At 29.7% G+C, this 24588-nt stretch overlaps 1 long non-coding RNA gene across 1 annotated transcript in view; it reads right to left on the bottom strand.

Moving 5' to 3' along the window:
• Positions 1-17371: 17371 nt before the first annotated feature.
• LOC130927748 (uncharacterized) overlaps positions 17372-24588 on the bottom strand; it is a 288259-nt gene continuing 281042 nt past the window's right edge. The window contains exon 5 of the long non-coding RNA XR_009066508.1: positions 17372-19140. This is a non-coding gene — a long non-coding RNA (uncharacterized LOC130927748). The remainder of the gene's footprint in view (positions 19141-24588) is intronic.

Genomic DNA, 24588 nt, shown 5'->3' with positions numbered 1-24588 from the left:
TTTTTTTTCTTTTAAAAAAATCGACCATGTATAGTAAAGCTTTTTTTCTTAAAAAAACGACCATGTATAGTAAGGCTTTTCTTTCTTTAAAAAACGCCCATGTATAGTAAGGCTTTTTTTTTTTCTTTTAAAAAAAACGCCCATGTATAGTAAGGCTTTTTTTTTCTTTTAAAAAACACCCATGTATAGTAAGGCTTTTTTTTTTCTTTAAAAAAAAACGACCATGTATAGTAAGGCTTTTTTTTTTCTTAAAAAACAACCATGTATAGTAAGGCTTTTTTTCTTTAAAAAACGACCATGCATAGTAAGGCTTTTCTTTCTTAAAAAAAACAACCATCGAGAGTAAGGCTTTTTCTTTTAAAAAAATTACCATGTATAGTAAGGCTTTTTTTTTCTTTTAAAAAAAACGACCATGCATAGTTCAGCTTTTTTTCTTAAAAAAACGACTATGTATAGTAAAGCTTTCTTTTTTCTTTTAAAACAAAACGACCATGTATAGTAAGGCTTTTTTTTTTTTTTTTTTTTTTTTTTTAAACGACCATGTATAGTCAGACTTTTTTTTTTCTTTTAAAAAAATCGACCATGTATAGTAAAGCTTTTTTTCTTAAAAAAACGACCATGTATAGTAAGGCTTTTCTTTCTTAAAAAAACGCCCATGTATAGTAAGGCTTTTTTTTTTTCTTTTAAAAAAAACGCCCATGTATAGTAAGGCTTTTTTTTTCTTTTAAAAAACACCCATGTATAGTAAGGCTTTTTTTTTTCTTTAAAAAAAAACGACCATGTATAGTAAGGCTTTTTTTTTTCTGAAAAAACAACCATGTATAGTAAGGCTTTTTTTCTTTAAAAAACGACCATGCATAGTAAGGCTTTTCTTTCTTAAAAAAAACAACCATCGAGAGTAAGGCTTTTTCTTTTAAAAAAATGACCATGTATAGTAAGGCTTTTTTTTTCTTTTAAAAAAACGACCATGTATAATAAGGCTTTTTTTTCTTAAAAAACAACCATGTATAGTTAGGCTTTTTTTTCTTAAAAACAACAACCATGTATCGTAAGGCTTTTTTTTTTTCTTAAAAAATGACCATATATAGTGAGGCTTTTTTTTCTTTAAAAAATGACCATGTATAATAAGGCATTTTTTTCTCAAAAAACGACCATGTATAGTTAGGCTTTTTTTTTTCTTAAAAACAACAACCATGTATCGTAAGGCTTTTTTTTTTTCTTAAAAAACGACCATATATAGTGAGGCTTTTTTTTCTTTAAAAAATGACCATGTATAATAAGGCATTTGTTTCTTAAAAAACGACCATGAATAGTAAGGCATTTTTTTCTTACAAAAAACGACCATGTATAGTAAGGCTTTTTTTTTTCTTAAAAAACCACCATGTATTGTAAGGCTTTTTTTTTTTTTTTTTAAACGACCATGTATAGTAAGGCTTTTTTTTTTTCTTTTAAAAAAAACGCCCATGTATAGTAAGGCTTTTTTTTTTCTTTTAAAAAACACCCATGTATAGTTAGGCTTTTTTTTTTTCTTTTAAAAAAACGACCATGTATAGTAAGGTTTTTTTTTTCTTTTAAAAAAACGACCATGTAAAGTAAGGCTTTTTTTTTCTTTAAAAAATGACAAAGTATAATAAGGCATTTGTTTCTTAAAAAACGACCATGTATAGTAAGGCTTTTTTTTTTCTTAAAAAAACGACCATGTATAGTTAGGCTTTTTTTCTTAAAAAAACGACCATGTATAGTTAGGCTTTTTTTCTTAAAAAAAATGACAATGTATAATAAGGCATTTGTTTCTTAAAAAACGACCATGTATAGTAAGGCTTTTCTTTCTTAAAAAAACGCCCCTGTATAGTAAGACTTTTTTTTTCTTTTAAAAAAACGACCATGTATAGTAAGGCTTTTTTTTTGTCTTTAAAAAAAACCCGACCATTTATAGTGAGGCTTTTTTTCTTAAAAGACGACCATGTATAGTCAGGCTTTTTTTTTTCTTAAAAAACGACCATGTATAGTAAGGCTTATTTTTTTCTTAAAAAAAAAAAAAACTACCATATATAGTTAGGCTTTTTTTTCTTAGAAAACGACCATGAATAGTAAGGCATTTTTTTTTTTAAAAAAAACGACCATGTATAGTAAGGCTTTTTTTTCTTAAAAAAAACGACCATGTATAGTAAGGTTTTTATTTCTTAAAAAACAATCATGTATAGTAAGGCTTTTTTTTTTCTCTTTCTTTAAAAACGCCCATGTATAGTAAGGCTTTTTTTGTTTTGTTTTTTAAGCGACCATGTATAGGAAGGCTTTTTTTCTTAAAAAAACGACTATGTATAGTTCGGCTTTTTTTTTATTAAAAAAACACCCATGTATAGTAAGGCTTTTTTTTTTTCTTTTAAAAAAACGCCCATGTATAGTAAGGCTTTTTTTTTCTTTTAAAAAACACCCATGTATAGTAAGGCTTTTTTTTTCTTAAAAAAACGACCATGTATAGTTAGGCTTTTTTTCTTAAAAAAATGACAATGTATAATAAGGCATTTGTTTCTTAAAAAACGACCATGTATAGTAAGGCTTTTCTTTCTTAAAAAAACGCCCATGTATAGTTAGGCTTTTTTTTTTCTTAAAAACAACAACCATGTATCGTAAGGCTTTTTTTTTTTCTTAAAACACGACCATGTATTGTAAGGCTTTTTTTTTTTTTTTTTAAACGACCATGTATAGTAAGGCTTTTTTTTCTTAAAAAACGACAATGTATAGTTAGGCTTTTTTTCTTAAAAAAACGACCATGTATAGTTAGGCTTTTTTTTTTCTTAAAAACAACAACCATGTATCGTAAGGCTTTTTTTTTTTCTTAAAACACGACCATGTATTGTAAGGCTTTTTTTTTTTTTTTTAAAACGACCATGTATAGTAAGGCTTTTTTTTCTTTTAAAAAAAAACGACCATGCATAGTTCAGCTTTTTTTCTTAAAAAAACGACTATGTATAGTAAAGCTTTCTTTTTTCTTTTAAAACAAAACGACCATGTGTAGTAAGGCTTTTTTTTTTTTTTTTTTTTTTTTTAAACGACCATGTATAGTCAGACTTTTTTTTTTCTTTTAAAAAAATCGACCATGTATAGTAAAGCTTTTTTTCTTAAAAAAACGACCATGTATAGTGAGGCTTTTCTTTCTTAAAAAAACGCCCATGTATAGTTAGGCTTTTTTTTTTTTTCTTTTAAAAAAAATGCCCATGTATAGTAAGGCTTTTTTTTCTTTTAAAAAACACCCATGTATAGTAAGGCTTTTTTATTTCTTTAAAAAAAAAAACGCCCATGTATAGTAAGGCTTTTTTTTTCTTTTAAAAAACACCCATGTATAGTAAGGCTTTTTTTTTTCTTTAAAAAAAACGACCATGTATAGTTAGGCTTTTTTTCTTAAAAAAAAACGACCATGTATCGTAAGGCTTTTTTTTTTCTTAAAACACGACCATGTATTGTAAGGCTTTTTTTTTTTTTTTTTAAACGCCCATGTATAGTAAGGCTTTTTTTTTCTTTAAAAAAAACGACCATGTATAGTTAGGCTTTTTTTTTTTCTTAAAAACAACAACCATGTATCGTAAGGCTTTTTTTTTTTCTTAAAACAAGACCATGTATTGTAAGGCTTTTTTTTTTTTTTTTTAAACGACCATGTATAGTAAGGCTTTTTTTTCTTTTAAAAAAAACGACCATGCATAGTTCAGCTTTTTTTCTTAAAAAAACGACTATGTATAGTAAAGCTTTCTTTTTTCTTTTAAAACAAAACGACCATGTATAGTAAGGCTTTTTTTTTTTTTTTTTTTTTTTTTTTAAACGACCATGTATAGTCAGACTTTTTTTTTTCTTTTAAAAAAATCGACCATGTATAGTAAAGCTTTTTTTCTTAAAAAAACGACCATGTATAGTAAGGCTTTTCTTTCTTAAAAAAACGCCCATGTATAGTAAGGCTTTTTTTTTTTCTTTTAAAAAAAACGCCCATGTATAGTAAGGCTTTTTTTTTCTTTTAAAAAACACCCATGTATAGTAAGGCTTTTTTTTTTCTTTAAAAAAAAACGACCATGTATAGTAAGGCTTTTTTTTTTCTTAAAAAACAACCATGTATAGTAAGGCTTTTTTTCTTTAAAAAACGACCATGCATAGTAAGGCTTTTCTTTCTTAAAAAAAACAACCATCGAGAGTAAGGCTTTTTCTTTTAAAAAAATGACCATGTATAGTAAGGCTTTTTTTTTCTTAAAAAAAATGACCATGTATAGTAAGGCTTTTTTTTTTTCATTTAAAAAAACGCCCATGTATAGTAAGGCTTTTTTTTTCTTTTAAAAAAACGACCATGTATAATAAGGCATTTTTTTCTTAAAAAACGACCATGTATAGTTAGGCTTTTTTTCTTAAAAACAACAACCATGTATCGTAAGGCTTTTTTTTTTTTCTTAAAAAATGACCATATATAGTGAGGCTTTTTTTTCTTTAAAAAATGACCATGTATAATAAGGCATTTTTTTCTCAAAAAACGACCATGTATAGTTAGGCTTTTTTTTTCTTAAAAACAACAACCATGTATCGTAAGGCTTTTTTTTTTTTCTTAAAAAACGACCATATATAGTGAGGCTTTTTTTTCTTTAAAAAATGACCATGTATAATAAGGCATTTGTTTCTTAAAAAACGACCATGAATAGTAAGGCATTTTTTTCTTACAAAAAACGACCATGTATAGTAAGGCTTTTTTTTTTCTTAAAAAACCACCATGTATTGTAAGGCTTTTTTTTTTTTTTTTTTAAACGACCATGTATAGTAAGGCTTTTTTTTTTTCTTTAAAAAAAAACGCCCATGTATAGTAAGGCTTTTTTTTTTCTTTTAAAAAACACCCATGTATAGTTAGGCTTTTTTTTTTTCTTTTAAAAAAACGACCATGTATAGTAAGGTTTTTTTTTTCTTTTAAAAAAACGACCATGTAAAGTAAGGCTTTTTTTTTTCTTTAAAAAATGACAAAGTATAATAAGGCATTTGTTTCTTAAAAAACGACCATGTATAGTAAGGCTTTTTTTTTTCTTAAAAAAACGACCATGTATAGTTAGGCTTTTTTTTTTTCTTTTAAAAAAACGACCATGTAAAGTAAGGCTTTTTTTTTTCTTTAAAAAATGACAAAGTATAATAAGGCATTTGTTTCTTAAAAAACGACCATGTATAGTAAGGCTTTTTTTTTTCTTAAAAAAACGACCATGTATAGTTAGGCTTTTTTTCTTAAAAAAACGACCATGTATAGTTAGGCTTTTTTTCTTTAAAAAAATGACAATGTATAATAAGGCATTTGTTTCTTAAAAAACGACCATGTATAGTAAGGCTTTTCTTTCTTAAAAAAACGCCCATGTATAGTAAGACTTTTTTTTTCTTTTAAAAAAACGACCATGTATAGTAAGGCTTTTTTTTTGTCTTTAAAAAAAAACCGACCATTTATAGTGAGGCTTTTTTTCTTAAAAGACGACCATGTATAGTCAGGCTTTTTTTTCTTAAAAAACGACAATGTATAGTTAGGCTTTTTTTCTTAAAAAAACGACCATGTAAAGTAAGGCTTTTTTTTTTCTTTAAAAAATGACAAAGTATAATAAGGCATTTTTTTCTTAGAAAACGACCATGTATAGTAAGGCTTTTCTTTCTTAAAAAAACGCCCATGTATAGTAAGACTTTTTTTTTCTTTTAAAAAAACGACCATGTATAGTAAGGCTTTTTTTTTCTTTAAAAAATGACCAAGTTTAATAAGGCATTTGTTTCTTGAAAAACGACCATGTATAGTAAGGCTTTTTTTTCTTAAAAAACGACAATGTATAGTTAGGCTTTTTTTCTTAAAAAAACGACCATGTATAGTTAGGCTTTTTTTTTTCTTAAAAACAACAACCATGTATCGTAAGGCTTTTTTTTTTTCTTAAAACACGACCATGTATTGTAAGGCTTTTTTTTTTTTTTTTAAACGACCATGTATAGTAAGGCTTTTTTTTTCTTTTAAAAAAAACGACCATGCATAGTTCAGCTTTTTTTCTTAAAAAAACGACTATGTATAGTAAAGCTTTCTTTTTTCTTTTAAAACAAAACGACCATGTATAGTAAGGCTTTTTTTTTTTTTTTTTTTTTTTTTTTTAAACGACCATGTATAGTCAGACTTTTTTTTTTCTTTTAAAAAAATCGACCATGTATAGTAAAGCTTTTTTTCTTAAAAAAACGACCATGTATAGTGAGGCTTTTCTTTCTTAAAAAAACGCCCATGTATAGTTAGGCTTTTTTTTTTTTTCTTTTAAAAAAAATGCCCATGTATAGTAAGGCTTTTTTTTTCTTTTAAAAAACACCCATGTATAGTAAGGCTTTTTTATTTCTTTAAAAAAAAAACCGCCCATGTATAGTAAGGCTTTTTTTTTCTTTTAAAAAACACCCATGTATAGTAAGGCTTTTTTTTTTCTTTAAAAAAAACGACCATGTATAGTTAGGCTTTCTTAAAAAAAAACGACCATGTATCGTAAGGCTTTTTTTTTTCTTAAAACACGACCATGTATTGTAAGGCTTTTTTTTTTTTTTTTTAAACGCCCATGTATAGTAAGGCTTTTTTTTTCTTTAAAAAAAACGACCATGTATAGTTAGGCTTTTTTTTTTTTCTTAAAAACAACAACCATGTATCGTAAGGCTTTTTTTTTTTCTTAAAACAAGACCATGTATTGTAAGGCTTTTTTTTTTTTTTTTTAAACGACCATGTATAGTAAGGCTTTTTTTTCTTTTAAAAAAAACGACCATGCATAGTTCAGCTTTTTTTCTTAAAAAAACGACTATGTATAGTAAAGCTTTCTTTTTTCTTTTAAAACAAAACGACCATGTATAGTACGGCTTTTTTTTTTTTTTTTTTTTTTAAACGACCATGTATAGTCAGACTTTTTTTTTTCTTTTAAAAAAATCGACCATGTATAGTAAAGCTTTTTTTCTTAAAAAAACGACCATGTATAGTAAGGCTTTTCTTTCTTAAAAAAACGCCCATGTATAGTAAGGCTTTTTTTTTTTCTTTTAAAAAAAATGCCCATGTATAGTAAGGCTTTTTTTTTCTTTTAAAAAACACCCATGTATAGTAAGGCTTTTTTTTTTCTTTAAAAAAAAACGACCATGTATAGTAAGGCTTTTTTTTTTCTTAAAAAACAACCATGTATAGTAAGGCTTTTTTTCTTTAAAAAACGACCATGCATAGTAAGGCTTTTCTTTCTTAAAAAAAACAACCATCGAGAGTAAGGCTTTTTCTTTTAAAAAAATGACCATGTATAGTAAGGCTTTTTTTTTCTTAAAAAAAATGACCATGTATAGTAAGGCTTTTTTTTTTCATTTAAAAAAACGCCCATGTATAGTAAGGCTTTTTTTTTTCTTTTAAAAAAACGACCATGTATAATAAGGCATTTTTTTCTTAAAAAACGACCATGTATAGTTAGGCTTTTTTTCTTAAAAACAACAACCATGTATCGTAAGGCTTTTTTTTTTTTCTTAAAAAATGACCATATATAGTGAGGCTTTTTTTTCTTTAAAAAATGACCATGTATAATAAGGCATTTTTTTCTCAAAAAACGACCATGTATAGTTAGGCTTTTTTTTTCTTAAAAACAACAACCATGTATCGTAAGGCTTTTTTTTTTTTCTTAAAAAACGACCATATATAGTGAGGCTTTTTTTTCTTTAAAAAATGACCATGTATAATAAGGCATTTGTTTCTTAAAAAACGACCATGAATAGTAAGGCATTTTTTTCTTACAAAAAACGACCATGTATAGTAAGGCTTTTTTTTTTCTTAAAAAACCACCATGTATTGTAAGGCTTTTTTTTTTTTTTTAAACGACCATGTATAGTAAGGCTTTTTTTTTTCTTTTAAAAAAAACGCCCATGTATAGTAAGGCTTTTTTTTTTCTTTTAAAAAACACCCATGTATAGTTAGGCTTTTTTTTTTTCTTTTAAAAAAACGACCATGTATAGTAAGGTTTTTTTTTTCTTTTAAAAAAACGACCATGTAAAGTAAGGCTTTTTTTTTTCTTTAAAAAATGACAAAGTATAATAAGGCATTTTTTTCTTAGAAAACGACCATGTATAGTAAGGCTTTTCTTTCTTAAAAAAACGCCCATGTATAGTAAGACTTTTTTTTTCTTTTAAAAAAACGACCATGTATAGTAAGGCTTTTTTTTTCTTTAAAAAATGACCAAGTTTAATAAGGCATTTGTTTCTTGAAAAACGACCATGTATAGTAAGGCTTTTTTTTCTTAAAAAACGACAATGTATAGTTAGGCTTTTTTTCTTAAAAAAACGACCATGTATAGTTAGGCTTTTTTTTTTCTTAAAAACAACAACCATGTATCGTAAGGCTTTTTTTTTTTCTTAAAACACGACCATGTATTGTAAGGCTTTTTTTTTTTTTTTAAACGACCATGTATAGTAAGGCTTTTTTTTTCTTTTAAAAAAAACGACCATGCATAGTTCAGCTTTTTTTCTTAAAAAAACGACTATGTATAGTAAAGCTTTCTTTTTTCTTTTAAAACAAAACGACCATGTATAGTAAGGCTTTTTTTTTTTTTTTTTTTTTTTTTTTAAACGACCATGTATAGTCAGACTTTTTTTTTTCTTTTAAAAAAATCGACCATGTATAGTAAAGCTTTTTTTCTTAAAAAAACGACCATGTATAGTGAGGCTTTTCTTTCTTAAAAAAACGCCCATGTATAGTCAGGCTTTTTTTTTTTTTCTTTTAAAAAAAATGCCCATGTATAGTAAGGCTTTTTTTTTCTTTTAAAAAACACCCATGTATAGTAAGGCTTTTTTATTTCTTTAAAAAAAAAAACCGCCCATGTATAGTAAGGCTTTTTTTTTCTTTTAAAAAACACCCATGTATAGTAAGGCTTTTTTTTTTCTTTAAAAAAAACGACCATGTATAGTTAGGCTTTTTTTCTTAAAAAAAAACGACCATGTATCGTAAGGCTTTTTTTTTTCTTAAAACACGACCATGTATTGTAAGGCTTTTTTTTTTTTTTTTTAAACGCCCATGTATAGTAAGGCTTTTTTTTTCTTTAAAAAAAACGACCATGTATAGTTAGGCTTTTTTTTTTTTCTTAAAAACAACAACCATGTATCGTAAGGCTTTTTTTTTTCTTAAAACAAGACCATGTATTGTAAGGCTTTTTTTTTTTTTTTTAAAACGACCATGTATAGTAAGGCTTTTTTTTCTTTTAAAAAAAACGACCATGCATAGTTCAGCTTTTTTTCTTAAAAAAACGACTATGTATAGTAAAGCTTTCTTTTTTCTTTTAAAACAAAACGACCATGTATAGTACGGCTTTTTTTTTTTTTTTTTTTTTTAAACGACCATGTATAGTCAGACTTTTTTTTTTCTTTTAAAAAAATCGACCATGTATAGTAAAGCTTTTTTTCTTAAAAAAACGACCATGTATAGTAAGGCTTTTCTTTCTTAAAAAAACGCCCATGTATAGTAAGGCTTTTTTTTTTTCTTTTAAAAAAAATGCCCATGTATAGTAAGGCTTTTTTTTTCTTTTAAAAAACACCCATGTATAGTAAGGCTTTTTTTTTTCTTTAAAAAAAAACGACCATGTATAGTAAGGCTTTTTTTTTTCTTAAAAAACAACCATGTATAGTAAGGCTTTTTTTCTTTAAAAAACGACCATGCATAGTAAGGCTTTTCTTTCTTAAAAAAAACAACCATCGAGAGTAAGGCTTTTTCTTTTAAAAAAAATGACCATGTATAGTAAGGCTTTTTTTTTCTTAAAAAAAATGACCATGTATAGTAAGGCTTTTTTTTTTCATTTAAAAAAACGCCCATGTATAGTAAGGCTTTTTTTTTCTTTTAAAAAAACGACCATGTATAATAAGGCATTTTTTTCTTAAAAAACGACCATGTATAGTTAGGCTTTTTTTCTTAAAAACAACAACCATGTATCGTAAGGCTTTTTTTTTTTTCTTAAAAAATGACCATATATAGTGAGGCTTTTTTTTCTTTAAAAAATGACCATGTATAATAAGGCATTTTTTTCTCAAAAAACGACCATGTATAGTTAGGCTTTTTTTTTCTTAAAAACAACAACCATGTATCGTAAGGCTTTTTTTTTTTTCTTAAAAAACGACCATATATAGTGAGGCTTTTTTTTCTTTAAAAAATGACCATGTATAATAAGGCATTTGTTTCTTAAAAAACGACCATGAATAGTAAGGCATTTTTTTCTTACAAAAAACGACCATGTATAGTAAGGCTTTTTTTTTTCTTAAAAAACCACCATGTATTGTAAGGCTTTTTTTTTTTTTTTAAACGACCATGTATAGTAAGGCTTTTTTTTTTCTTTTAAAAAAAACGCCCATGTATAGTAAGGCTTTTTTTTTTCTTTTAAAAAACACCCATGTATAGTTAGGCTTTTTTTTTTTCTTTTAAAAAAACGACCATGTATAGTAAGGTTTTTTTTTTCTTTTAAAAAAACGACCATGTAAAGTAAGGCTTTTTTTTTTCTTTAAAAAATGACAAAGTATAATAAGGCATTTTTTTCTTAGAAAACGACCATGTATAGTAAGGCTTTTCTTTCTTAAAAAAACGCCCATGTATAGTAAGACTTTTTTTTTCTTTTAAAAAAACGACCATGTATAGTAAGGCTTTTTTTTTCTTTAAAAAATGACCAAGTTTAATAAGGCATTTGTTTCTTGAAAAACGACCATGTATAGTAAGGCTTTTTTTTCTTAAAAAACGACAATGTATAGTTAGGCTTTTTTTCTTAAAAAAACGACCATGTATAGTTAGGCTTTTTTTTTTCTTAAAAACAACAACCATGTATCGTAAGGCTTTTTTTTTTTCTTAAAACACGACCATGTATTGTAAGGCTTTTTTTTTTTTTTTTAAACGACCATGTATAGTAAGGCTTTTTTTTTCTTTTAAAAAAAACGACCATGCATAGTTCAGCTTTTTTTCTTAAAAAAACGACTATGTATAGTAAAGCTTTCTTTTTTCTTTTAAAACAAAACGACCATGTATAGTAAGGCTTTTTTTTTTTTTTTTTTTTTTTTTTTTAAACGACCATGTATAGTCAGACTTTTTTTTTTCTTTTAAAAAAATCGACCATGTATAGTAAAGCTTTTTTTCTTAAAAAAACGACCATGTATAGTGAGGCTTTTCTTTCTTAAAAAAACGCCCATGTATAGTTAGGCTTTTTTTTTTTTTCTTTTAAAAAAAATGCCCATGTATAGTAAGGCTTTTTTTTTCTTTTAAAAAACACCCATGTATAGTAAGGCTTTTTTATTTCTTTAAAAAAAAAACCGCCCATGTATAGTAAGGCTTTTTTTTTCTTTTAAAAAACACCCATGTATAGTAAGGCTTTTTTTTTTCTTTAAAAAAAACGACCATGTATAGTTAGGCTTTTTTTCTTAAAAAAAAACGACCATGTATCGTAAGGCTTTTTTTTTTCTTAAAACACGACCATGTATTGTAAGGCTTTTTTTTTTTTTTTTTAAACGCCCATGTATAGTAAGGCTTTTTTTTTCTTTAAAAAAAACGACCATGTATAGTTAGGCTTTTTTTTTTTTTCTTAAAAACAACAACCATGTATCGTAAGGCTTTTTTTTTTTCTTAAAACAAGACCATGTATTGTAAGGCTTTTTTTTTTTTTTTTTAAACGACCATGTATAGTAAGGCTTTTTTTTCTTTTAAAAAAAACGACCATGCATAGTTCAGCTTTTTTTCTTAAAAAAACGACTATGTATAGTAAAGCTTTCTTTTTTCTTTTAAAACAAAACGACCATGTATAGTACGGCTTTTTTTTTTTTTTTTTTTTTTTTTTAAACGACCATGTATAGTCAGACTTTTTTTTTTCTTTTAAAAAAATCGACCATGTATAGTAAAGCTTTTTTTCTTAAAAAAACGACCATGTATAGTAAGGCTTTTCTTTCTTAAAAAAATGCCCATGTATAGTAAGGCTTTTTTTTTTTCTTTTAAAAAAAATGCCCATGTATAGTAAGGCTTTTTTTTTCTTTTAAAAAACACCCATGTATAGTAAGGCTTTTTTTTTTCTTTAAAAAAAAACGACCATGTATAGTAAGGCTTTTTTTTTTCTTAAAAAACAACCATGTATAGTAAGGCTTTTTTTCTTTAAAAAACGACCATGCATAGTAAGGCTTTTCTTTCTTAAAAAAAACAACCATCGAGAGTAAGGCTTTTTCTTTTAAAAAAATGACCATGTATAGTAAGGCTTTTTTTTTCTTAAAAAAAATGACCATGTATAGTAAGGCTTTTTTTTTTTCATTTAAAAAAACGCCCATGTATAGTAAGGCTTTTTTTTTCTTTTAAAAAAACGACCATGTATAATAAGGCATTTTTTTCTTAAAAAACGACCATGTATAGTTAGGCTTTTTTTTGTTAAAAACAACAACCATGTATCGTAAGGCTTTTTTTTTCTTAAAAAATGACCATATATAGTGAGGCTTTTTTTTCTTTAAAAAATGACCATGTATAATAAGGCATTTTTTTCTCAAAAAACGACCATGTATAGTTAGGCTTTTTTTTTCTTAAAAACAACAACCATGTATCGTAAGGCTTTTTTTTTTTTCTTAAAAAACGACCATATATAGTGAGGCTTTTTTTTCTTTAAAAAATGACCATGTATAATAAGGAATTTGTTTCTTAAAAAACGACCATGAATAGTAAGGCATTTTTTTCTTACAAAAAACGACCATGTATAGTAAGGCTTTTTTTTTTTCTTAAAAAACCACCATGTATTGTAAGGCTTTTTTTTTTTTTTTTTTTAAACGACCATGTATAGTAAGGCTTTTTTTTTTCTTTTAAAAAAAACGCCCATGTATAGTAAGGCTTTTTTTTTTCTTTTAAAAAACACCCATGTATAGTTAGGCTTTTTTTTTTTCTTTTAAAAAAACGACCATGTATAGTAAGGTTTTTTTTTTCTTTTAAAAAAACGACCATGTAAAGTAAGGCTTTTTTTTTTCTTTAAAAAATGACAAAGTATAATAAGGCATTTGTTTCTTAAAAAACGACCATGTATAGTTAGGCTTTTTTTCTTAAAAAAACGACCATGTATAGTTAGGCTTTTTTTCTTAAAAAAAATGACAATGTATAATAAGGCATTTGTTTCTTAAAAAACGACCATGTATAGTAAGGCTTTTCTTTCTTAAAAAAACGCCCATGTATAGTAAGACTTTTTTTTTCTTTTAAAAAAACGACCATGTATAGTAAGGATTTTTTTTTCTTTAAAAAAATGACCAAGTATAATAAGGCATTTGTTTCTTGAAAAACAACCATGTATAGTAAGGCTTTTTTTACTTAAAAAACGACCATGTATAGTTAGGCTTTTTTTCTTAAAAAAACGACCATGTATAGTTAGGCTTTTTTTTTTCTTAAAAACAACAACCATGTATCGTAAGGCTTTTTTTTTTTTCTTAAAACACGACCATGTATTGTAAGGCTTTTTTTTTTTTTAAACGACCATGTATAGTAAGGCTTTTTTTTCTTTTAAAAAAAACGACCATGCATAGTTCAGCTTTTTTTCTTAAAAAAACAACTATGTAAAGTAAAGCTTTCTTTTTTCTTTTAAAACAAAACGACCATGTATAGTAAGGCTTTTTTTTTCTTTTAAAAAACACCCATGTATAGTAAGGCTTTTTTTTTTTCTTTAAAAAAAACGACCATGTATAGTAAGGCTTTTTTTTTTCTTAAAAAACAACCATGTATAGTAAGGCTTTTTTTCTTTAAAAAACGACCATGCATAGTAAGGCTTTTCTTTCTTTAAAAAAAAACAACCATCGAGAGTAAGGCTTTTTCTTTTAAAAAAATGACCATGTATAGTAAGGCTTTTTTTTCTTTAAAAAAATGACCATGTATAGTAAGGCTTTTTTTTTCTTTTAAAAAAACGAACATGTATAATAAGGTATTTTTTTTCATAAAAAACGACCATGTATAGTTAGGCTTTTTTTTCTTAAAAACAACAACCATGTATCGTAAGGCTTTTTTTTCTTAAAAAACGACCATATATAGTGAGGCTTTTTTTTCTTTAAAAAATGACCATGTATAATAAGGCATTTTTTTCTCAAAAAACGACCATGTATAGTTAGGCTTTTTTTTCTTAAAAACAACCATGTATCGTAAGGCTTTTTTTTTTTTCTTAAAAAACGACCATATATAGTGAGGCTTTTTTTTTCTTTAAAAAATGACCATGTATAATAAGGCATTTGTTTCTTAAAAAACGACCATGAATAGTAAGGCATTTTTTTCTTACAAAAAACGACCATGAATAGTAAGGCTTTTTTTTTCTTAAAAAACCATGTATTGTAAGGTTTTTTTTTTTTTTAAACGACCATGTATAGTAAGGCTTTTTTTTTTCTTTTAAAAAAATCGACCATGTATAGTAAAGCTTTTTTTCTTAAAAAAACGACCATGTATAGTAAGGCTTTTCTTTCTTAAAAAAACGCCCATGTATAGTAAGGCTTTTTTTTTTTTCTTTTAAAAAAAACGCCCATGTATAGTAAGGCTTTTTTTTTCTTTTAAAAAACACCCATGTATAGTAAGGCTTTTTTTTTTCTTTAAAAAAAAACGCCCATGTATAGTAAGGCTTTTTTTTTCTTTTAAAAAACACCCATGTATAGTAAGGCTTTTTTTTTTCTTTAAAAAAAACGACCATGTATAGTTAGCCTTTTTTTCTTAAAAAAACGACCATGTATCGTAAGGCTTTTTTTTTTCTTAAAACACGACCATGTATTGTAAGGCTTTTTTTTTTTTTTTTTTTTAAACGCCCATGTATAGTAAGGCTTTTTTTCTTTTAAAAAAACAACCATGTATAATAAGGCATCTTTTTCATAAAAAACGACCATGTATAGTTAGGCTTTTTTCTCTTAAAAACAACAACCATGTATCGTAAGGCTTTTTTTTTTCTTAAAAAACGACCATATATAGTGAGGCTTTTTTTTCTTTTAAAAATGACCATGTATAATAAGGCATTTCTTAAAAAACGACCATGAATAGTAAGGCATTTTTTTCTTACAAAAAACGACCATGTATAGTAAGGCTTTTTTTTTTCTTAAAAAAACGCCCATGTATAGTAAGGCTTTTTTTTTTTCTTTTTTTTTTTTTTAAACGAACATGTATAGTAAGCCTTTTTTTTCTTTAAAAAATGACCATGTATAGTAAGGCTTTTTTTTTTTTTTTTTTTTAAACGACCATGTATAGTTAAGCTTTTTTTCTTTTTGAAAAAACAACCATGTATAGTTAAGCTTTTTTTTTCTTTTTGAAAAAACAACCATGTATAGTAAAGCTTTTTTTTCTTAAAAAAACGACCATGTATAGTAAAGCTTTTTTTTCTTAAAAAAACGACCATGTATAGTAAGGCTTTTCTTTCTTAAAAAAACGCCCATGTATAGTAAGGCTTTTTTTTTCTTTTAAAAAAAACGACCATGTATAGTAAGGCTTTTTTTTTTTCTTAAAAAAACGACCATGTATAGTTAGGCTTTTTTTTTTCTTAAAAACAACAACCATGTATCGTAAGGCTTTTTTTCTTTTCTTAAAAAAACGACCATATATAGTAAGGCTTTTTTTTTCTTCTTTAAAAACGACCATGTATCGTAAGGCTTTTTTTTCTTAGAAAACGACCATGAATAGTAAGGCATTTTTTTCTCAAAAACAACAACCATGTATAGTAAGACTTTTTTTTTTTTTTTAAACGACCATGTATAGTAAGGCTTTTTTTTTTCTTAAAAAAAAAACACCCATGTATAGTCAGGCTTTTTTTTTCTTTAAAAAAAAAACGACCATGTATAGTAAGGCTTTTATTTCTTAAAAAAACAACCATCGAGAGTAAGGCTTTTTTTTTCTTTTAAAAAAAATGACCATGTATAGTAAGGCTTTTTTTTTCTAAAAAAAAAACGACCATGTAAAGTAGGGCATTTGTTTCTTAAAAAACAACCATGTATGGTAAGCCTTTTTTTTTCTTTAAAAAAAAAAAAAAAACCATGTGTAGTTAGGCTTTTTTTTCCTTAAAAACAACAACCATGTATCGTAAGGCTTTTTTTCTTCTTTAAAAACGACCATATATCGTGAGGCTTTTTTTCTTAAAAAACGACGATGTATAGTCAGGCTTTTTTTTTCTTAAAACAAAAAAAAAAAAAAAAAAAATAAGGCTTTATTCTTCTAAAAACGACCATGAATAGGATTTTTTTTTCTTAAAAAACAACGGCCGTGTATTGTAAGGCATTTTTTCCCTTAAAAAAAAAAAGACGATCTATAGCAAGGCTTTTTTTCCCCCTACAAAACGGCCATGTATAGTAAAGCTTTTTTTCTTAAAAAAACAACATGTATAGTAATGCTTTTTCCTTCTAAAAACGACCATGTATAACAAGGCTTTTTTTTCCCCTAGAAACGGCCAAAAAGTAAGGCTTTTTTTCTTAAAAAACGACCATGTATAGTTGGGCTTTTTTTTTCTTAAAAAACGACCATGAATAGTAAGGCATTTTTTTCCTTAAGAAAAACGACCATGTATAATAAGGCTTTTTTTTTTCTTAATAAACAACCATTTTTTTCTTTAATAAAAAAAAGACAATGTATAGCAAGGCTTTTTTCCCCCTAAAAAAACGGCCATGTATAGTTAGGCTTTTTTTCTTAAAAAAACATGTATAGTCAGGCTTTTTCCTTCTTAAAACGACCATGTATAACAGGAAGGCTTTTTTTTCCCTAAAAACGGCCATGTATAGTAAGGCTTTTTTTTTCTTGAAAAAATTCCATGTATAGTAAGGCTTTTTATTCTTAAAAAACGACCTTGTATGGTAAGACTTTTTTTTCTTTTAAAACGACCATGTATAGTGAGTCTTTTTTTTCTTCTTGTTCTTTAAAAACAACCATGTATAGTAAGGCTTTTTTTTAATTAAAAAAACGACCATGTATAGTAAGGCATTTATTTTTTCTTTAAAAAAAAAAAAAAAGACCATGTATAGTTCGGCTTTGTTTTTTCTTAAAAAAAAAAACGCCCATGTATAGTAAGGCATTTTTTTTCTTAAAAAACGACCATGCATAGTCAGGCTTTTTTTCTTAAAAAAACGACCATATATAGTAAGGCTTTTTGTTTTCTTAAAAAAATACGACCATGTATCATACGGTTTTTTTATCTGAAATAAACGACCATGTATAAGGCAATTTTCTTCTTAAAAAAAAAAAAAAAAATCACCATATATAGTAAGGTTTTTTACTTGTAAAATAACGAACAATAATAGTATGGCTTTGGGGGGGGGGGGGGGGCGGGGCGGGACAACCATGTATAGTACGGCTTTTTTCTTCTAAAAATGACTATGTACAGTTCATGCATTTTCCAATGCTGGAAGTGCACTGGAAAGAAATAACCACACCTTCATCGTTTATTGAGTCACATTAACACAACCATCAGTGAGCACAGAAATTCTCAGTTGTTCAATAGTCAAGACCAAGCAGACAATGAACATTACACAGTTGTTGAGTTAGCATTTAGGATTAGCATTAGTAATACATCATGGGCGTAATAGTACAGTGAATTTTTGTTACCAAACATGCAAGACTTGAGAGGGATGCCAGCCTCTCTGCGTACAAATGGATCGACCAATTGACAGTGAATGACGTCCAATCACTGTGTATTAGCCAGTTTATCAAATAACCCGATAGGAACAGTAGCGATGTTTCCGAAGAGTGCTTTAACTGGTATTATGCCAAAATAGTTTGCGGTTAACAACCAATTTTCCAAATGTTTGGGTTGTCACTAGCATCAGAGATGCACCGACCGCATATTTCAGGAAACATTTTTTTAGCCTGAAATCACAGTCACATCACAGCTAATGTGCGAATCAATTTAGTACTACAATTTAAACATTTATCAATCTAAATAAAGGCTTAACATAGTTTTAGCACTGTCAAAATATATGGCTTTTCTTCAGGTATGAACATATATTCAAAGGGCTCATTGACTGCCATGGAGAATGATAAACATATAGCATAGCATATTAACAACTGCAACACTTTAAAGATGCTACAGTAAAAAGGTTCAGATGAGTTGGTAAATTTATCGATTAGCTGCAATTGACAGCCAAAGACGTCCAACCCTTTGACTGGGAGGCCTGGCCAAAACGCACTAGACATCCATCACCGTCAATTGCACGAAAACAAAATTCAATACCTGAGCTGAGCCTCAAATGGTATAAAAAAAATAAATAAATAAATGAGGATAGGTACAACAAAAGAACAATTGGCTAACTTACATAAGAAAAAGTCCGCTAGCTGAAATGCTATACTTTAAAAAAAAATGTTATGATGCTCTTAAAACACGGTTCAAACACATATTCCCATAAATGGCCAAATTTCCCTATAAACTAAATTACGAATGCATTAAAAAAAAAAAAAAAAAAAAAAAAACAACTGAGCTTATGATGTCTTAACAGGGAGCAGCTGGATTCAGCCATGTGAAATGAGTTATGTCATATTTACTGTTTCCACTAGAGGGCAGTGTATTCATCCAAATCAATAAAACTAAATGCAAACACTTTCAAAACAAACCATTACAACACCATTTAAGTACAGCAAAAGACCAATTGGCTAACTTATATAGCAAATGTCTGCTAGCTTAAATGCTATAAAATACTACCTTTTTTTCTTTTTAACGATGCTCTTAACAAACGGTTCAAACACATATTCACACACACAAAAAAACGACTAAATTACAAATGCATTAAACAAAGACAAGCTCAAACAAAAACTTAGCTTATATTGGTCTCAACAAGGAGCAGCTGGATTTGGCCATTTTAGATGAAGATGAGTTATGTCATATTCACTGTTGCCACTATAAGGCAGTGGATCCACCCAAATCAACAAAACTAAATGCAAACACTTTCAAAACAAACCATTACAACTAATCTTTTTTCTAATCAAATTACTCGAGTTAATCGTGCAAGGCTTTCGAAAACTCAAATCTTTCTGACAAACGGCAACATTTACAGTACAATCAGGATCTGCTTTCTGTGACTCTTCTGGTCTTCCAAAATCTGAGGACCCTCTGACTGGCTCGACTGCAGAGAATATCCTCTTTTTCAGTCTTTGCAAAGTTGAGGAATTGACGATCTTCGTCTTAAAATATCCTATTGAAAAAAAGAATGGCTGTCAATGATTTTTATACTTTGAGTACATGATCAAACTACAAGCTCAAAATTGTCAAAAGGTATTAGTATTCATGTAAAGTTGTGTATGTTTCTACTGTTAGATTAAGTATGATACTGAAAACACCAGGTTTCAGTTTTGGTCAATTTTAGCAACATCGGTGGACATAAGCGGTAGTGTTTTGCCTTATGGAAGACTGCGTTTCACACGAGAACCAGCGCACAGTGTTGTAAAATCATGATCTCCCGGTCACTTGCAGGTGGATTGAACAACATTTGTTTCCAGTGGCTGTTTGAAGGATGAATAGTAATGAGGTAATGAATTCAGTTGTGGCTAAAAAATAGTATACAGTGCCCCCTGCAATTCTGTCAGATAATGCTCAATTTCTCCCAGAAATTGATTGCAATTACAAATGCTTTGCTAGTAATATCTTGCTAATATTTTGCTTGCAATGAAAAAAAACACAAGAGAGTGACAAATAAATCATTATCATTTTAAACAAAACTCCAAAAATAGGCCGTACAAAAGTATTGGCACCCTCAGCCTAATACTTGGTAGCACAACCTTTCGACAGAATAAAGGCGAACATCCGATTCCGGTATCCATCAATGAGTTTCTTACAATGCTCTGCTGGAATTTTAGACCATTGTTCTTTGGCCAACTGCTCTAGGTCTCTGATTTTTGAAAGGTACAGTGCCTTGCAAAAGTATTCGGCTCCCTTGAACCTTGCAACCTTTCGCCACATTTCAGGCTTCAAACATAAAGATGTAAAATTTTAATTTTTTGTCAAGAATCAACAACAAGTGGGACACAATCGTAAAGTGGAACAAAATTTATTGGATAATTTAAACTTTTTTAACAAATAAAAAACTGAAAAGTGGGGCGTGCAATATTATTCAGCCCCCTTACGTTAATACTTTGTAGCGCCACCTTTTGCTCGAATTACAGCTGCAAGTCGCTTGGGGTATGTTTCTATCAGTTTTGCACATCGAGAGACTGACATTCTTGCCCATTCTTCCTTGCAAAACAGCTCGAGTTCAGTGAGGTTGGATGGAGAGTGTTGTGTGAACAGCAGTCTTCAGCTCTTTCCACAGATTCTCGATTGGATTCAGGTCTGGACTTTGACTTGGCCATTCTAACACCTGGATACGTTTATTTTTGAACCATTCCATTGTAGATTTGGCTTTATGTTTTGGATCATTGTCCTGTTGGAAGATAAATCTCCGTCCCAGTCTCAGGTCTTGTGCAGATACCAACAGGTTTTCTTCCAGAATGTTCCTGTATTTGGCTGCATCCATCTTCCCGTCAATTTTAACCATCTTCCCTGTCCCTGCTGAAGAAAAGCAGGCCCAAACCATGATGCTGCCACCACGTTTGACAGTGGGGATGGTGTGTTCAGGGTGATGAGCTGTGTTGCTTTTACGCCAAACATATCGTTTTGCATTGTGGCCAAAAAGTTCAATTTTGGTTTCATCTGACCAGAGCACCTTCTTCCACATGTTTGGTGTGTCTCCCAGGTGGCTTGTGGCAAACTTTAAATGAGACTTTTTATGGATATCTTTGAGAAATGGCTTTCTTCTTGCCAGGCCAGATTTGTGCAGTGTACGACTGATTGTTGTCCTATGGACAGACTCTCCCACCTCAGCTGTAGATCTCTGCAGTTCATCCAGAGTGATCATGGCTGCATCTCTGATCAGTTTTCTCCTTGTTTGAGAAGAAAGTTTGGAAGCACGGCCGGGTCTAGGTAGATTTGCAGTGGTCTGATGCTCCTTCCATTTCAATATGATGGCTTGCACAGTGCTCCTTGAGATGTTTAAAGCTTGGGAAATCTTTTTGTATCCAAATCCGGCTTTAAACTTCTCCCCAACAGTATCTCGGACCTGCCTGGTGTGTTCCTTGGTTTTCATAATGCTCTCTGCACTTTAAACAGAACCCTGAGACTATCACAGAGCAGGTGCATTTATACGGAGACTTGATTACACACCGGTGGATTCTATTTATCATCATCGGTCATTTAGGACAACATTGGATCATTCAGAGATCCTCAGTGAACTTCTGGAATGAGTTTGCTGCACTGAAAGTAAAGGGGCCGAATAATATTGCACGCCTCACTTTTCAGTTTTTTATTTGTTAAAAAAGTTTAAATTATCCAATAAATGTTGTTCCACTTCACGACTGTGTCCCACTTGTTGTTGATTCTTGACAAAAAAATTAAATTTCATATCTTTATGTTTGAAGCCTGAAATGTGGCGAAAGGTTGCAAGATTCAAGGGGGCCGAATACTTTTGCAAGGCACTGTATGTCCAATCAACTTAGAAATGCAATCAGTAACTACCACATAAAAATAAAAAATAATGAATCAAAATGAAGTGCAGCAGCATTTTAGCAGCCATAACAATCTGTTTCAACATGAGGAAATATCAGTTTTTTGCAATCGAGAGAGCAGAAGGATAGTCGAGGTTAGATCGGGCCTAAAAAATCCAGCCCGACCCGACACGGCCCACTGGTATTGAAGCCCGACCCGGCCCGGGCTTGATCAATTAACGAGATTTGCAGGCCCAGCCCGAGAAACCCGATTTTTGTTTTTTGTTTTCCTTTTTTGGAGTGACGCGAAGAAGAAAAAAACACAGCAGCAGCAGCAATTTATTTTCATTTCTTCGAGTTGGCAGAATTTTCTTAATGTTTAAATAGTCTACATATTTTTATGATCATTATAAAAGCATTTACACAACGAAATGACGCTGGGAAAGTTTATTAAAAAAATATATATATATACATACATATATATATATATATATATATATATATATTAGGGCTGTCAAACGATTAAAATTTTTAATCGAGTTAATTACAGCTTAAAAATTAATTAATCATAATTAATCACAATTAATCGCAATTCAAACCATCTATAAAATATGCCATATTTTTCTGTAAACTATATATATATTCTGTAAAATAAATTGTTGGAATGGAAAGATAAGACACAAGATGGATATATACATTCAACATACGGTACAAAAGGACTGTAGTGTGCATTTCACTCTACTGTCATTTAAATCTGTCTATGCTGTCCTCACTCCGAAGCGTCTACTTTTTCCAAAGCTAGACAGCTAGTGAACGACGCCTTAATAATTAGACTTCTTCCTTTTTCATCTGATTTATTAATAAAATGGCCTCAGACCATTGTCCTCTTTAGATCGTCATAAAACTACAAAAAAAAGTACACAAGCATTGCATTAGCAACAACGTTAGCTTAGCACGCTATACAGGTTCACTAAACATAAACAAAAAGCGTCTCATACAAAAAAATATAACATTTCGCTTACTAACATAATATGTACATTCTTTACAACAACCATACTTACGGACAAATCTTGTCCAAGGATCATATAAGCACAACATTATCAGCCCGAGACGTCGTGCAGCCATAATGAACTGGAAAGAAAACAATAAACCATGTCGCAAAGCGACCACAAGAGTTCGCTGTTGGACAGCACAAAATGTCTTGCTGTAAAACTTACCAAAAGGCAGAATACTTTCTGAGCGGGACATTTGCGTTAATTGCGTCAAATATTTTAACGTGATTAATTTTAAAAATTAATTACCGCGCGTTAACGCGATAATTTTGACAGCCCTAATATATATATATATATATATATATATATATATATATATATATATATATATATATATATATGGTTTTGCAGACACACAGAGGAGGAGATTCAAAAGAATCACATTTCTGTTGCCTTTGTGTGCATAAATAAAAGTGTCCTTCGTAACGAATTCTCAGTTGGCAGAAAAAAAACGCAAGTTTTCTTAATGTTTAAATAGTCTACATATTTTTATGATCATTATAAAAACATTTACACAACGAAATAATGCTGGAAAAGTTAAATATTAAAAAAAAAAACACATGCGATTTTGCAGACACCTAGAGAAGATTCAAAAGGATCACATTTGTGTTGCCTTTGTGTGCATAAATGAAAGTGCCTTTCGTAACGAATCGCAAGCGCCACGGAGGAGAAGAAAAAGCGGGCAGCGCCACCGAATTCATGTGCGTGCACAAGCAAATGCACAATACAGAGCGCCTGCTCTCGGTTTTATCCCTTTTTTTTTTTTTTTTTTTAAATAATTTATTAGTCCAGCGCGGCGGCCCGACCCGACCCCAACGTGAATGCTTAACATTTTGGGCCCGAGCCGACCTGTTCGGGTTCTGGCACAGGATCTAACCTCTAAGAGATGGGATATACCATAACAATGGCTGAAGCGGAGAAAGAGGGAGCGAGAAAGATTATTGATGCACCTAAGACATTGAAAGCAGACATCTGGAGACATTTTGGCTTCTACGAGGTTGGTGGGAAACTTGACCAGAGTTATGCGGTGTGTAAAAAATGAAACATGAGAATTATAATACAAATGGGGAAACCAAATCCGTTGCATCACCGGAATTGCGCAGGGAAGATTTTTGAACGTACTTATATATTTTAAAATGCGCTGAATCGATTCGGCGTGTTGCCCGCATCGAATCCAATCGTCCATGCCCCGCATCGGGATGCATCGCCGCATCGATTATTGTTGACACCACTATGGGGACCGTGTTCTTTTCTTTAAAGGCCTCAGTTTATTCCCTATAAACTCTATATTGATGTATTTTCCCAAAAAGCTCTATTTTTGTCTCACCTGACCAGAGAACATTCTTCCAAAACGTTTTCTGCTTTTTCAGGTAAGTTTTGGCAAACTCCAAACTGTCTTTTTTAAGTCTCAGGGTCAGAAGTGGGGTCTTCCTGGGTATCCTACCATAGAGTCCCTTTTCATTCAGATGCCGACAGATAGTACGGTTTGACACTGTTGTACCCTCGGACTGCAGGAGAGTTTGAACTTGTTTGGATGTTAGTCGAGGCTCTTTATCCACTATCCGCACAATCTTTCGTTGAAATCTCTCGTCAATTTTTCTTTTCCGTCCACATCTAGGGAGGTTAGCCACAGTGCCATGGGCTTTAGACTTATTGATGACACTGCGCACAGGAACATTCAGGTTTTTGGAGATGGACTTGTAGCCTTGAGATTGCCCATGCTTCCTCACAATTTTGCTTCTCAAGTCCTCAGGCAGTTTTTTGGTCTTCTTTCTTTTCTCCATGCTCAATGTGGTACACACAAGGACACAGGAAAGCATTTGAGTCAACTTTGATCCATTTTAACTGGCTGCAAGTGTGAGTTAGTTATTGCCACCACCTGTTATGTGCCACAGGTAAGCAGGGCCGGCCCAGGCCATATGGGGGCCCTAAGCAAAATAATGCAAACGGGCCCATATTTTTGGCCCACCATTTCGTCACAGTGTACTGTGAAACCCATACATGCAATCCAACCCATATGTCCGTATTTTGTATATTAATCAGATTTTGTTGCACTGCATACTTCAAACTTCT

This window comes from Corythoichthys intestinalis, chromosome 13 (genome assembly GCF_030265065.1).
Source record: "Corythoichthys intestinalis isolate RoL2023-P3 chromosome 13, ASM3026506v1, whole genome shotgun sequence".
Taxonomy (NCBI): Eukaryota; Metazoa; Chordata; class Actinopteri; order Syngnathiformes; family Syngnathidae; genus Corythoichthys; species Corythoichthys intestinalis.
The sequence above is the reverse complement of the archived record's forward strand: the minus strand, read 5'-3'. Positions and strand labels throughout refer to the sequence as shown.